Source organism: Terrapene carolina, unplaced genomic scaffold, assembly GCF_002925995.2.
Source record: "Terrapene carolina triunguis isolate 2854851 unplaced genomic scaffold, T_m_triunguis-2.0 Scaffold380, whole genome shotgun sequence".
NCBI lineage: Eukaryota > Metazoa > Chordata > Testudines > Emydidae > Terrapene > Terrapene triunguis.
The window spans coordinates 293,421-306,875 of NW_020664731.1; positions in this window are offsets into that span (position 1 = coordinate 293,421).

The following is a 13,455-nucleotide window of genomic DNA, read 5'->3' on the forward strand; positions in this document are numbered from 1 at the left end:
CACCGGCGCCTAGGTAGTTATCATTTACATAGCTCAGGGGTGTGGATTATTCACACCCCCGAGCGACATAAATTATACTGAAATAATTTGTAATGTAGATGTAGCCTAAATCTGAAACCCACTAACTCACCTTTGTCCTATGACTGCAGAAGTGTAAACAGGCCACTTCATTTTCAATGGCCCCTTGCAATGTGTTTACTCCTTTGCTTAACAATCCGTTCCACCTGGTATTTAGCTGTGACACTCGGAGTACTTTTCTATACCCAACGAGCAATGTGTAGCTCAAAAGCCTGTCTCGGTCTCTTCCACCAACAGAATCAGGTCCAGTAAAAGATATTATCTCACCTACCTTGTGTCTTTCATATCCTAGGGTCAACACTCCTACAATAACATCACAGAAGGCTAAGCATATTACATCAATACAATTACCTTTCATCATCCAAACTTGTAATCTCATCAAAAATAGATAGCAAGTTAATATGACAGCATCTATTTTTCACAAACCCAGGTTGATTGCCATTAATTGTACTACCCTCATTTAATTCTTTATTAAGCAAGTCCTATATCAGCTGTTCCATTATCTTGCCTGAGATTAATGTCAGGTTGACAGGCTTACAATTCTCTGGGCCATTCCATTTACTCTTCTTCTTAATGTCCTTAACTTGCGGGCTACAGCGTTCTCCTTGTGTCCCTTTGCTTCCCTTATCAGTTTTCTACAATTCCTAGCTTCTGAATTATATTCATTATTATCAAATTCCCATTTCTTCCTTTTGTGTGTGTGTATGTATACAATCTTGTATAGCTGTCTTCACTTCCCCTCTAAAGCTGGTTTTATTTTTGGGTTGTTTTTTTAAACAGTACAGCCTTCTTTCTCAATTCTGGCATTTCAGGCAACTAGGAAAGTATTCTAAACAATTTCCAATTATTATTTCACATTTTTCTGATTAAATTCTTCTTCCCAGATCTGATTTCGCTCATAATTGTTCGCAGCTTTGTAGAATTGGCCCTTTTAAAGCACCGTGTGTGCGTGTGTGTGTGTATAAATGGTCTGCACTTTATTCTGTTTGCACATTATAAATGTGAGCAAGTCACGATCACTTGTACCTACGTTGCCATTCTTTTTTAGTTCTGTGATCAGTTCCTCCTTATCTGTCAAGATGAAGTCTAATATAGAATTCCCCCATGTTGGATGCAACACTTTTTGAGTTATGAAATTGTCATTAAAAATGTTTAGAAATTGTGAGGATGTTTTCGTCCTGGCAGCATGAGCCCTACAGCGTGTGTCACTCAGACTGAAGGCCCCTGTGATCACACAGCTTTTTTTCCGACACATTGCAAAGCGGTGCATATGGAAGTGGTCATCCTGTTCCTAGTGTGGTTTGGAGGGCTCTAGCAGACACTAACTAGAACCCCATCTTGTGCTTTATCTGTTAGGACATTGATCCATTAGCATTCTAGGTCATTTTCTTCTGAGTTATCAGTGACTTAGAAACATTTCATTTTTGGCAGAGTGCCACTCCCTCCCCCAGCCCTTTGCCTACCCAAATCTTTCCTAAATAGGTGATAAGACTTGACAAACACTCAGTCAAGCATGGGACATCCACAGACCACCTATAAGCAGTCAGCTTGCCGGTTTAATTACTGTAGTGTCGAATGGTGCTAGGGAAAGGAACATTTCCAAGTTGAGAATACAGCAGGTATGCAAGTGTCTTATCTTTTATTGAAATATCTGTCCTAAAATATAGTAAAATGAATTTATAAACGGTGGCTTTATTTCACTTGTTTCTAAATTATTTTATTTCAGACTGAATCACATTGAGGGGAAATGCACTTACTGAAAGGAACGGAAAGCACAGGAAGGACCATTTGGGAGTCACCAGAGATGCACTGGGCATAAATCAATTCAGAGCAAGACCTTGTAATTTATTAACACACAAACACTTTTCCCTGGGCAATTCATAGAATCATAGAATCATAGAATATCAGGGTTGGAAGGGACCTCAGGAGGTCATCTAGTCCAACCCCCTGCTCAAAGCAGGACCAATCCACAACTAAATCATGCCAGCCAGGGCTTTGTCAAGATTGACCTTAGAAACCTCTAAGGTATCATAAATTATGAAGTGAGTTCAGAATATGTAATGTAACTGTACGTTTACACTACATTTGCTAACAGTTTCCACTGGGCTTGATGCTGCAGTCTTTGTGCACCCAGAACTCCCACTGACTTCACTGGAAAACTGCAAGGACTGCTGGTGCTATGTGATATGGCCCTGCCACTTTACTATGTGTACGCCTCACAATCCTGGAGACATTTGATCCTTACGACCCCCTGTAAGGCAAGGAGCTGTTCATTTTCTCAGTAGACTGCACTAACAATATCAGGGCCCAACCCTCCCTCCTTTGCTCAGATGACCTGTTCATTCTCACTTGCGCACCCCCAATTAAATCAATTTGCCCACGTGGATGAGTAAAGGTGGCAGGTGCATAAGGAGGTTGTGGAGGCTTCTTCCCTGTAGGTTTTCAAGAGAAGGCTGGATGGCCATCTGTCTTGGATGGTTTAGACACAACAAATCCTGCTCAACCTCCAGCACCCCAACCTTGCCAGACAGCTGTGTGCAGGCAGTGGCAGTACCGACAGCATCTGGGGCCTGTCGGAGGATTCTTCTCTTCCTGTGCTCAGCCCTGCAGCAGCTCTGCTAATGGTGGCAAGATTTCAGCCTTCCCTGTGCCAATGACCTCTTACCTGCTAGTCAGAACTTGCTCCTTAGAATGCACAAGCCAGTAATTGCCCTAAACGGCTACCCACAAACCCAATTTTAGGCTCTAGGTTGAGAGAGTTCTCGACAGTTTCTCCCTGAGACTCATTCCTGCCAGGGAAAACTTTTGGTATCAGTGTTACAATGGTCCTTCCTTTAGAGGTCTACTAGAGCATTTCAAATCCAAGGGCCAATTCTTCCTTGGAGTAACACTTTCAAAATCCAGGGAGTGGTGCACACGGATGGTTCTGGGTCCAGTTGCCAAAAGTCTGCATTCAGATTAGCTCCTTCTTTGGTCACTACTATTAGATTTCCATTTACACATGGATGTTCTCTTCCTCCAGGAACAATTCAGCTTCTCCAAGGTCCTTAGCTGAACAGAAGGTAACTCCGTCTTTCCAACTGATCCTGTCAAATACAGATGTCCCTCAGGCCCATCACAAAAGTGTCTATGCTCCTCAAGACCTGCATAGACAGTCCGCCATCAACCTTCTGTCTAACAATTCTATAATGACCTCTTTAAGATATGCCTCAATCTGCCGTCCCTGAACAAGCTCTGGTTATTCTGGAGATGGCCTTCCACTCAGAGATCAAAGTCGTTCATTCTAGAAACATCATGTGTGGGAAGTTCAGCCAGCCTAAGCAGTGTGATACAAAACTTCAAATCATACTTAGTCCAGATACAGTTAATTTTCACATGAACTACAGTGAGCTTTCATCTTTACTAATTCCTCTTTGAGGGATATATATTGCTAAATTTTTTGGTCAACTACATTTGCTCTCCATGTACGGAAACAACAAAATTACAAACTCCTGAGAACAAATATGCATCTGTGGTGAAGTTGCATAAGCTGTGGTGTGGGAATTTGTATACATGTGAGCTGGTTTTTAAACAGTCAAGCAGACAGAGTTAATGTGCTGGATTTTTTTTTTTTTGAATGATTATGCCTCTCTCTGTACTACTGTTTCTCTTTGCAGGACCACAGCAGAGGGGGAGCAGATGCTACTAATACCACCAAAGGAATTGCACAAGGCACTGCCTGCCATGTTATCCTGTGATGAGCGCCCTTGGACGGTGCTATCATGCTTAATACATAACACAGTGGATTATGAAACAATACAGTATTTTTGAGAAAAGAAAACAATTGCATGGAGCAAAGCATTTGTCCCCCTCATCTGTAGGGCAAGGAGTGGGAACAGATGGGCCGCGTCACTGACCTTTTGTGTGAATAGCTCCGTACTAAGCTCTACGGCTGTACTTGTGTCAACCACAACTATTCCCAAAGTGAAACGTCTGAGAGCACAACGTGAGGCCAAAGGCGGCGGGGCGGAGAGACAGTCCCTCCCCCGAGGGGAAGAGCTGCCGGGGAGCACAGGCTCTGGGTTGGGCTGGGCCTCGGCACCAGCAGCAGCTCCAGGGACCATTGTGCCTGAAGGAGGCCCCATACTTCCCAGAGCTCCACAGAGCGCACTCACTGTCCCACACTGGCGAGAGGCTGTCGTGTCTGCTCCCCTCTGAGACCAACAGGCTCTGCTGGCCGCGGCATGGGCCATGGACAGGCTACCACCACCACCAGCGCTAGCTTTGCACTAGCTTGGTGGGATCAAGGGCCATAAGGTAGGAGGTCCTGCACCAGTGTGCAAGTAAACAAGGCTCTACATGCCCAATCCCCATCCTTGTGCACCTGCACAGAGTTGGCCACATGCTAACTAGACCACAGCTTCCTTCAGGGTGTCATTTCAGACAGTGGGGGGCAGACCTGTGACAGCAGGTAGAACATTATACGTGATTATACTGTATCCTGCCAAGACGGGCGTGATAGGGAGAGGGCAAAAAGCGGAAGACATACTGGAGCATAGAGCCTGGGGGAGGGCAAACGCTTCCTTGCCCATAGCAAATGATGCCCCTGGCTTCCCTTAGCAGTGCTGATTAAGAGTTAACGAGACCGACCGCTGGCCAGTGCCCGGCAGATATATTGATTTTCAAAGCAGGAGCGCTGGGGCCTGTGATTATTATATGCTATTTATTAAGGTAGCTGCATTTCTGTTGTTATGGGGCTTATGCAGCTCTCCCAGCGCAGGCAGCAACTCGGTTGCCCTTTTAAGCCCTGATTTCAGCCCTCCCCCCACTAAAACCTGCAGTTAAAGATCTGGGGGAGGGGCACCTCATGGCCCAGGCAGAATTTTTGTAGCAAGTTTCATGCGAATGGAAAGGGGGGAAATCGGGAGCTTTGGATCCCCAAGCCCAGCAGGTGTTGAGAGTCTGCATCTTGTCACTCTTCACTGTTGCCAAGCACACACCCCTGGGCCAGCACTAGCGCCTGGCAGCAGTTCCTGAAGCACCCCAAGGAGAGGGCGGGACATGTGTTTTCTTGTTCCAGAAAAGAGGGCTCTTAGATTGCCAGCTGTGCTGAGCCACCCTTCAACCAACACTACGATGCCTCCGCTGGCTCGTCCCTCCTGCTGCTGCTCCACCGCAAGATCCTGGCTTTGGGGCAAGCCAAGGCACAACCAGCATTGCTGCCACTCTCCCCTTTGGCCTAGCAGCTCTGGGCTGGGAAACAGGTGACCATGAGTTCTGGTTCATGGTACCCAGAGGAATGCAGCTCCATGGGAACAGTGCTGTCATGGAGGGGAGGGAGGGCTTGGAGGGGCTGCATGAATGATGCTGACCTTTGCCCAGTTCCATGGGACCTGTGGGCTCCACAGGCTGAACCTCCTCTCCTTCCATCACCCCACAGAAATGCTGGGGATGCCTACAGAGGACGGTAACAGCCACAGAGCTTACAACAGTCCAGGAGCTCTTGGTGCAGCTCCCAAAGGGTCACATGTCTCAGAGCAACATCTCCAGTAGTTTCCCCTCAGCCCTAGCAACAATGGCTGGTGCAGCCGCCACTGCTGAGGAGATTGGTCGGCTTCTACGGAAGCTTTGGAAGAACTGGGTTTCGTCCAATTCCCCTTCAGCATTCTGGAAAGAATTCTTCTCTGGCTTAAGAGCCAGGATGAGACATTTTAGACAAACAGGAATTTTCAGAATGTTGGAGACAGAGGATTAAAATGAGGCATGTAATGGAAGCTGTCTCCCAACCTTCGTTACAGAGCCATGGCTGCGGTCCCATGGTTATATAGAGAGTGAGTGTGGGTGCACATACTCAGCTCAGTGTCCTGAAAGGTTTTAAAGGATACCGTGTCTGCCAAACAAGCAACACAACACACTGCTGTGTGTCATGAATCTTCAGAGGCGAGGACATGAAAGCCAGCCCTTAACACCTGCTGGCTTGGGCCCTCCTCCAGAGCCCAGTGAAGTCAAGGGGAGTCTTTCCATGGACTTCAGTGGCTTTGGGTCAGGCCCCCAGTGTCCCCACTGCCCATGGGGGGGTCCATGGGAGCTGCAAATGTTTGGTACTTTGGGAAGAAGCACTTAGCAACTCACAGGATCAGGCCCTTACGTCAGCGAGCCCCTTCTAGCTGATTGGCAGGCACCATTGCATGCAAACTTGCCAGCCCAGTCAGCGTACACGCCAATGACAATGGCTGTCTCTAGCTGAGGCCAGGTCTATTGCCCCGTCACTGCAGCTCCTGAGTTGTGGGCATGAGCACTTCACGGGGTCCAGCACAGGGGACACTGAATTTTCCAGTGAGCCACCAGAGGGCTCGTCTCTCACCGTCCCTCGGCGTGGAAGAATGCAGGGTGTGAAAGCGAGGCTGCTCTCTGTAATAGGAGCACACGGGCTGTACAGCATCCAGCCCACTGCTGTGGGATTCCGCCCAGGGGAGGGACAAGGGGGCCATTGCTGACGCAAGGAGCTGTTTCAAACACAGGCAGAGAGTGACATCTGGTGGCCAGCCTGGGTATTAATACTTACAACCTTGGCAATAGGGAAGAGGGACAGATGAGTAAGGAAGCTTCAAGCTGCAGGGGGTTATTACCCTCCAGCCCTGCTGCCAGAATCCTAACGCACATGTTAAAACTTACCAGAACAATTATGCCTATAACAAAACCATCCCCAAAATGAGAAGGACCCGATTCCGTATTTATTCAGGCCGCTTGGCAGCCTCTTCGACGTCCATACCAATCTGAGAGTCAATTTAGCATGACAAGGCCCGATTTTGCCACCCTTACTGAGTAACACCTTCTGCCACGAGTACCCCACTGGTGCCAACAGCTGTACTTGTGCAGTAAAGTACGGCTCGTGAGTGAGAGTGGCAGCATCTGGCACCAGGCCTGATCCAACTCTGCTGAAGAGACTGAGGGTCTTTCTATTGACTTCAAATCCATTTTGAAGCACTTGGAGGAGAGGAAGGTGATCAGGAACAGTCAACATGGATTCACCAAGAGCAAGTCATGCCTGACCAACCTGACTGCCTTCTATGATGAGATAACTGGCTCTGTGGATATGGGGAAAGCAGTGGACATGATATACCTTGACTTTAGCAAAGCTTTTGATACGGTCTCCCATAGTATTCTTGCCAGCAAGTTAAAGAAGTATGGGCTGGATGAATGGACTATAAGGTGGATAGAAAGCTGGCTAGATCGTCAGGCTCAATGGGTAGTGATCAATGGCTCCATGTCTAGTTGGCAGCCGATATCAAGCACAGTGGCCCAGGGATCGATCCTCGGGCTGGTTTTGTTCAATATCTTCATTAATGATCTGGATGATTGGATTAATTGCACCCTCAGCAAGTTCGCAGATGACACTAAGCTGGGGGGAGAGGTAGATATGCTGGAGGGTAGGAATAGGGTCCAGAGTGACCTAGACAAATTGGAGGATTGGGCCAAAAGAAATCTGATGAGGTTCAACAAGGACAAGTGCAGAGTCCTGCACTTAGGAAGGAAGAATCCCATGCACTGCTACAGGCTGGGGACTGACTGGCTAAGCAGCAGTTCTGCAGAAAAGGGCCTCGGGATTACAGTGGACAAGAAGCTGGATATGAGTCAACAGTTTGCCCTTGCCAGCAGATCGAGGGAAGTGATTATTCCCCACTATTTGACACTGGTGAGGCCACATCTGGAGTATTGCGTCCAGTTTTGGTCCCCCCACTACAGAAAGGATGTGGACAAATTGGAGAGAGTCCAGCTGAGGGCAACAAAAATGATTAGGGGGCTGAGGCCCATGACTTATGTTATAAGGAGAGGCTGAGGGAACTGGGGTTATTTAGTCTGAAGAAGAGAAGAGTGAGGGGGGATTTGATAGCAGCCTTCAACTACCTGAAGGGGATTCCAAAGAGGATGGAACTAGGTTGTTGTCAGTGGTGGCAGATGACAGAACAAGGAGCAATGGTCTCAAGTTGCAGTGGGGGAGGTCTAGGTTGGATATTAGGAAAAACTATTTCAGTAGGAGGGTGGTGAAGCACTGGAATGGGTTACCTGGGGGGGAGGGTGCAATCTCTGTCCTTTGAGGATTTTAAGGCCCAGCTTGACAAAGCCCTGGCTGGGATGATTTAGTTGGGGATTGGTCTTGCTTTGAGCAGGGGGTTGGACTAGATGACCTCCTTTGGTCTCTTCCAACCCTAATCTTCTATGATTCAAAGGGGCCTGGCTCTGGTCCTAAGAATGTCTGGGTGACTAGTGCCAGCTGGAGAGGATGCAAAGAGGTGAATGGTTCCCTCTCCTAATCTGCTAATTCACCTCAGTCCTGATCTGCTAAATCCACCATCAGGCCAAATGCACAAGTCTGTAAAACAGGCCCACATCGGTCTTCATTTGTTCTGGGCTTCATTTGAACCAAGGCTATTAGCACTGGCAAACCGCACACTAGTTTTGTGATGGGGATAAGTAGGAAGAGCCCACCAACCAGTTTTCATTTGTGACCCAAACCAGGACTAAAATTCAGGACTTATCATATATAAAGCCAGCATGCTAAACCACTGAGCCAGCTAACCCCAGGGCTGAGCCCTGCCACTGGGAAAGGGAGGGTTATATTTCTTTTGGAATTTAACTGATCCATGGAATAGGTGTCTGGAAATAGACTCAACTACAGCTATAACTGATAAGTAGGAGGTGGACTTCTCAGGTTCCATTTCTTGCAAATGCAATGAGAAAAGCTGTCAAAAATCGTTTATACAGATCAAAACCCATCCTTCCACCTCTGTGACTCTATCTATCCCACATCTCCATGTGCAGAGGAATCCTGCAGCCCTAATTCCAGAGGCACTGCGGGTGGGGGGGAATTACACTTTCTAATGGACTCCATGTTTGAAAATTAGAATAATTAAAAGTGACTAGTGTGAATACACAAAAAGCTGAATTACAGCTAAAGCAGAAGCATTTAAATGAAAAATGTCTCACTGGTGAAAGTCACTTTCCCGTAGGGAAAATGATCTATTTTTCCAAACCCATTACCAGTTATATATTGTGTTTGCTAAAGTATATTGTACATGCAGTATAGGAAAATATATGTAACAATACATGAAATACTTGGCCTAATTTTTGTTTAGTACCCAAATGTAAAAGCCAGAAGCACATTTTCCACTTACTGTCAATTTCAAGATATGGAGTTTTCTTTAGTTAAGTGCTTTAACTAGCCAAGGTTTTACCTCTTCCTGTCTCTTCTTAAACTCCTCAAACCAAAGGAGAAACCTTTCCCAAGAAAGCAGAGATTGCCAGTCCAGCCTCAGACCAAAATGATCAGCGAGTCATTCAGCGATATTTTAGGGTGGACTCAAGTGGCAGATTCCTTCACTGACAGAGGAAGCCCTCCAACACCACCGGTGTGAGTTCAGGTCTTCACAGCTAAGCAAGAAAGGGTTCCAACAGTGCACCAACTCTAGATACACAGCTGGTTGGAGACACACCAATGGCACGTTTACTGGGGTCACCCCCTAAACACTGGGGTTGGCTTTGGGGTGTGTCAAGCCATTAAGATTTACACTAAAGAAACCCCCTGATTCTTTTCACACATGAAAAGTCCAGCCACTGGATAAAATTAACGTTCTCTCAGACATGCGGTCATGCAGATGGGGTCATCTGCCCCCTGCTGGCAGAGGCTGCTCATGGCAGCTGGAGATGGGACACAGCCTTGTGCCTCTTTGGAGCTCTCTGGAGCACTACTGGGGCAGGCCACTGACCTGTCATTCTGTACCACCTTGCAGAGTTCTTGCTCCTCTGGCAGAGCTGCCCAGCAGGACACTTCTGGAACTCCCCTGGCCAGGCAGCAGTAGCGGGGCAGAGCACGGACCAGGCCAGGCACAAAAGCTGCCCTGCAAATATTTGTTTGACTGCACAGAGGGGATGCTCCCAGAAAACAAAGCCAGCTCCGGATAGCTAACAGAAGCTCAACGCCACTCCTGAGAGACAGCACTGGGACACCAGAGCTGGGGGAAAGCACCCATGCATGGGGGATGGAGCGTCCTGCCAAGCCACGGCTACGGAGATGCAGAATTACAGCTCAAATAGTCCCGCCTCTGCAGGACGCTCCCCCGAGAGGCAGCAGCTCAAGGGGCATCCCAAAGGAACAGGAGAGGGAAGCTGCAAGGAGCAGCAACAAGGCTGGCGTCCGCTGTGAGACTAGGGAGGTTTCTCTGTGCACACAAAAGGCACGCTTTCTCACGGGCAGTGTGGGGACATAGCCCATGGGATCCTCTGAGGTGGGGCTTTTTCTCAAGCACCCTGCAGTGGGGGCAGCTGGGCGAGGTATGCAGTCCCTCTCCATTACCTGGTTGGAACAGAGACAAGGGCCAGCAACCCTGCTGCCTGCAGCACGCCTGGGTTGTGGCCCCGACAAGTTCCTGGAATGGCTGTCACTCAAACTCAGCTGCCCTGGCCACTTTCTGGCTAGCCTGAGGTGGTGCACAGTGTTACCTCTGTTCCCCTAAAAACCAACCCAGGGTCACACTTGTATTAGTTTTATTACAATGCCGCTGTTAGGTCAGATAGAAAAGAGATGGAGCTTATTCATACACGCACACATTCACTGCATTCATACCCTCATGCACCCACACACTTACACAGGCAGAGAGTTACCGGAGACAGCATGGAGGCCGAGAAGCCGAAGCGTGGTAGATCTGCTGTGTCTGTCTGTGGTCACGAATCCAGGCTGCCGAGAGGGTCAAGAAGCAGGGGCTTGTGTGCATGCCTTCTTCCTCTTATTTTGGAACTGGCCGGCTCCTGTCACGTACACTGAGTTTCCTTTCTGTGTCCATCACCGAGAAGCATTCCCAGACCAGTTCCTTTCATGCATACCAGGTTCTTCTTTTCTTTACAGCACTTCATGACTGCCTTCTCAGGGCAGATTATATCAGACACACCTGGTTCCTGTCTCCTGTCTCCGGGCTCCTCTCTCCTTGCAGTTCCTCTCCGCCCAGTCCCACATACACTCCTTTGTTCACACTCCCTCATTCACACTCTCTCTGAGGGATGGGATATTACAAAACTTGGAAGTTCATACAAGTGGCAACCTGAAAAGGCCACAGAGCTTGCAAAGGTTACAAAACTTAAAAGGCTATGCTAACAATAACTGAAGTTACAAAAAGCAACAGAGGGTCCTGTGGCACCTTTGAGACTAACAGAAGTATTGGGAGCATAAGCTTTCGTGGGTAAGAACCTCACTTCTTCAGATGCAAGAAGTTACAAAGTCTGCAAAAAGGTTGCAGAACTTAATGATACAAGTTACAGATCTTACAATTGCATTTGAGCGGAGGCTTTACATAACACACAGCAGCCAGCTCTGGTCCAAAATGATCACAAGTGATACATTCCAGTGAGATGTTCCAATTTTGACAAAGCTGCATTCTGCAGTGGAAACCTGTTCCACTGAATTGTCTTGGCCAGCTCTACTTCAAAACCTGGTGATGATGTAGGCGGGGGTGTGCTGCAGTCACTCCAAACGGTTTGGTTTTCCGTTTTTCTTTGTGAAATAACCTAGGAAATTGCATACAAAAAGCTAAGTGAAAACAACATGATTAATGTTACAAAGTCAGAAGTTAGGAGGTGACACAATTAAGACTACTTAAACCATTTAATGGGCCCTGTGGCGGGGCGACGACTCATCGGCATGGCGCCTCCTGCTGGTTGTCCAGGGAATTAGCACTCCAGCCTCCAGAGAGCCCTCTGCAGGCCGGTTGATGTCTCGCCTGCCGCTGGTCCCCGTGTCCTTCCCGGCCCCCGTGCCCTTTCTCTTGGGGTTCTGCCTTCTGCAGTACCCCCGCAGTCTCTGGGTCTTCCCACCCATGGGAACCCCCAACCCCCTATCCCCATCTTGCCTATGTGGAAAGGTTAGAAAAAATGATACATTCAGTCTTGAGAAAAGAAGACTAAGGGGGATGATTAAGGGCCATTGGGAAGAGGATGGCAATCAGTGGTTCTCCATGACCACTGAAGGTAGGACAAGAAGTAATGGGCTTGTTCTGCAGCAAGGGAGATAGGTTAGATATTAGGAGACACTTTCTAACTCTGAGGGTAGCTAAGCTCTGAACCAGGCTTCCAAGGGGGGTTGTGGAATCCCTATTACTGGAGGTTTTTAAGACCAAGTTGGACAAACACCTGCCAGGGATGGTTTAGGTTCACTTGGTCCTGCCCCACAGCAGGGGGCAGGACTTGATGACTTCTCAAGGTCCCTTCCAGCCCTACATTGCTATGATGCTGTGCTGAGAATGAGACAGGGATCTGATGCAAGAGAAAGGCTGATCTCATGGTGAAGGCAGCTGGCTGTAATCCAGAAGAACTGGATTCCATACCTTCCTCTGACACAGAGTCTCTATGAGATGCTAGGCTATTCACCAACATCTTCGTTTAAGCAAGTGACCACTAACTGTGTGTTCTTCATTTTCTGAGAGCCCTCTGGCCTGTTTTGGTTTGCAGAAGTGCTGAGAGCACACAACTGCAACTGCTATCATTGGGAGCTTGCCTGTTCAATGCTGCTAGCCATAAAGCAGCGCATTCTGGGGGGGCCAAGCACTGAATTGGAAGTTACAATGTTCTAATCCTGGCTCTACCCTAAACTCATAAATAGGGACCCCTGAACTGAAATCAGTAGACAGATGAGGGTGTACCTGCATAATACTTTTCATATTCTCTTTTTCATTTCTTATGCATCCTAACTTATTCTTTGCATTGTTTTAACTGTCACTGTACAGATGTTTTCATTGAGCTGTCCAGAGTGACAACCCATGTCTTTCTTGTCTTTCTCCTGCGTGGTTACAGGTAACCAGCCATGTGTCTGTGTGGCGTGGCTTTGGTTTTACCTCTCCTCTGAAACACAACACTTCCTGCAGCACAGTGTCCCCACTGCTATGGGGAGCTGTGAGTTGGTATTGATGTGAATCTCTAGCATCACTTTCTGCAGCAACTGCGTTCTCCTTTGAAGCCTCAACTGCAAGCAGACCTAGCTCAGTGCCTAGCTTACTGAAAGATCACAACAGGGTGGGATGTGAGAAATAGAAGAAATAGGTATGTCTCTGGGTGTTAGTAATACAACCATGGAGCCTTAAAACTCCACCAGCCCTGCAGGAGAGGAATGCCTTTTTTAACAGAAAATCAGTGCTGTTCAGGGAATTCAACCTGAAGGCAGGGAACGCCTTGGGGACAGGAAGAAATAAGTGTCTCTAAGGGTACGTCCAGACTACCCGCCGAATCGGCAAGTAGTAATCAATCTATCGGGGATCGATATATCACGTCTTGTCTAGACGCGATATATCGATCCCCGAACGCGCTCCCGTTGACTCCGGAACTCCACCAGGATGAGCAGCGGTAGCGGAGTCG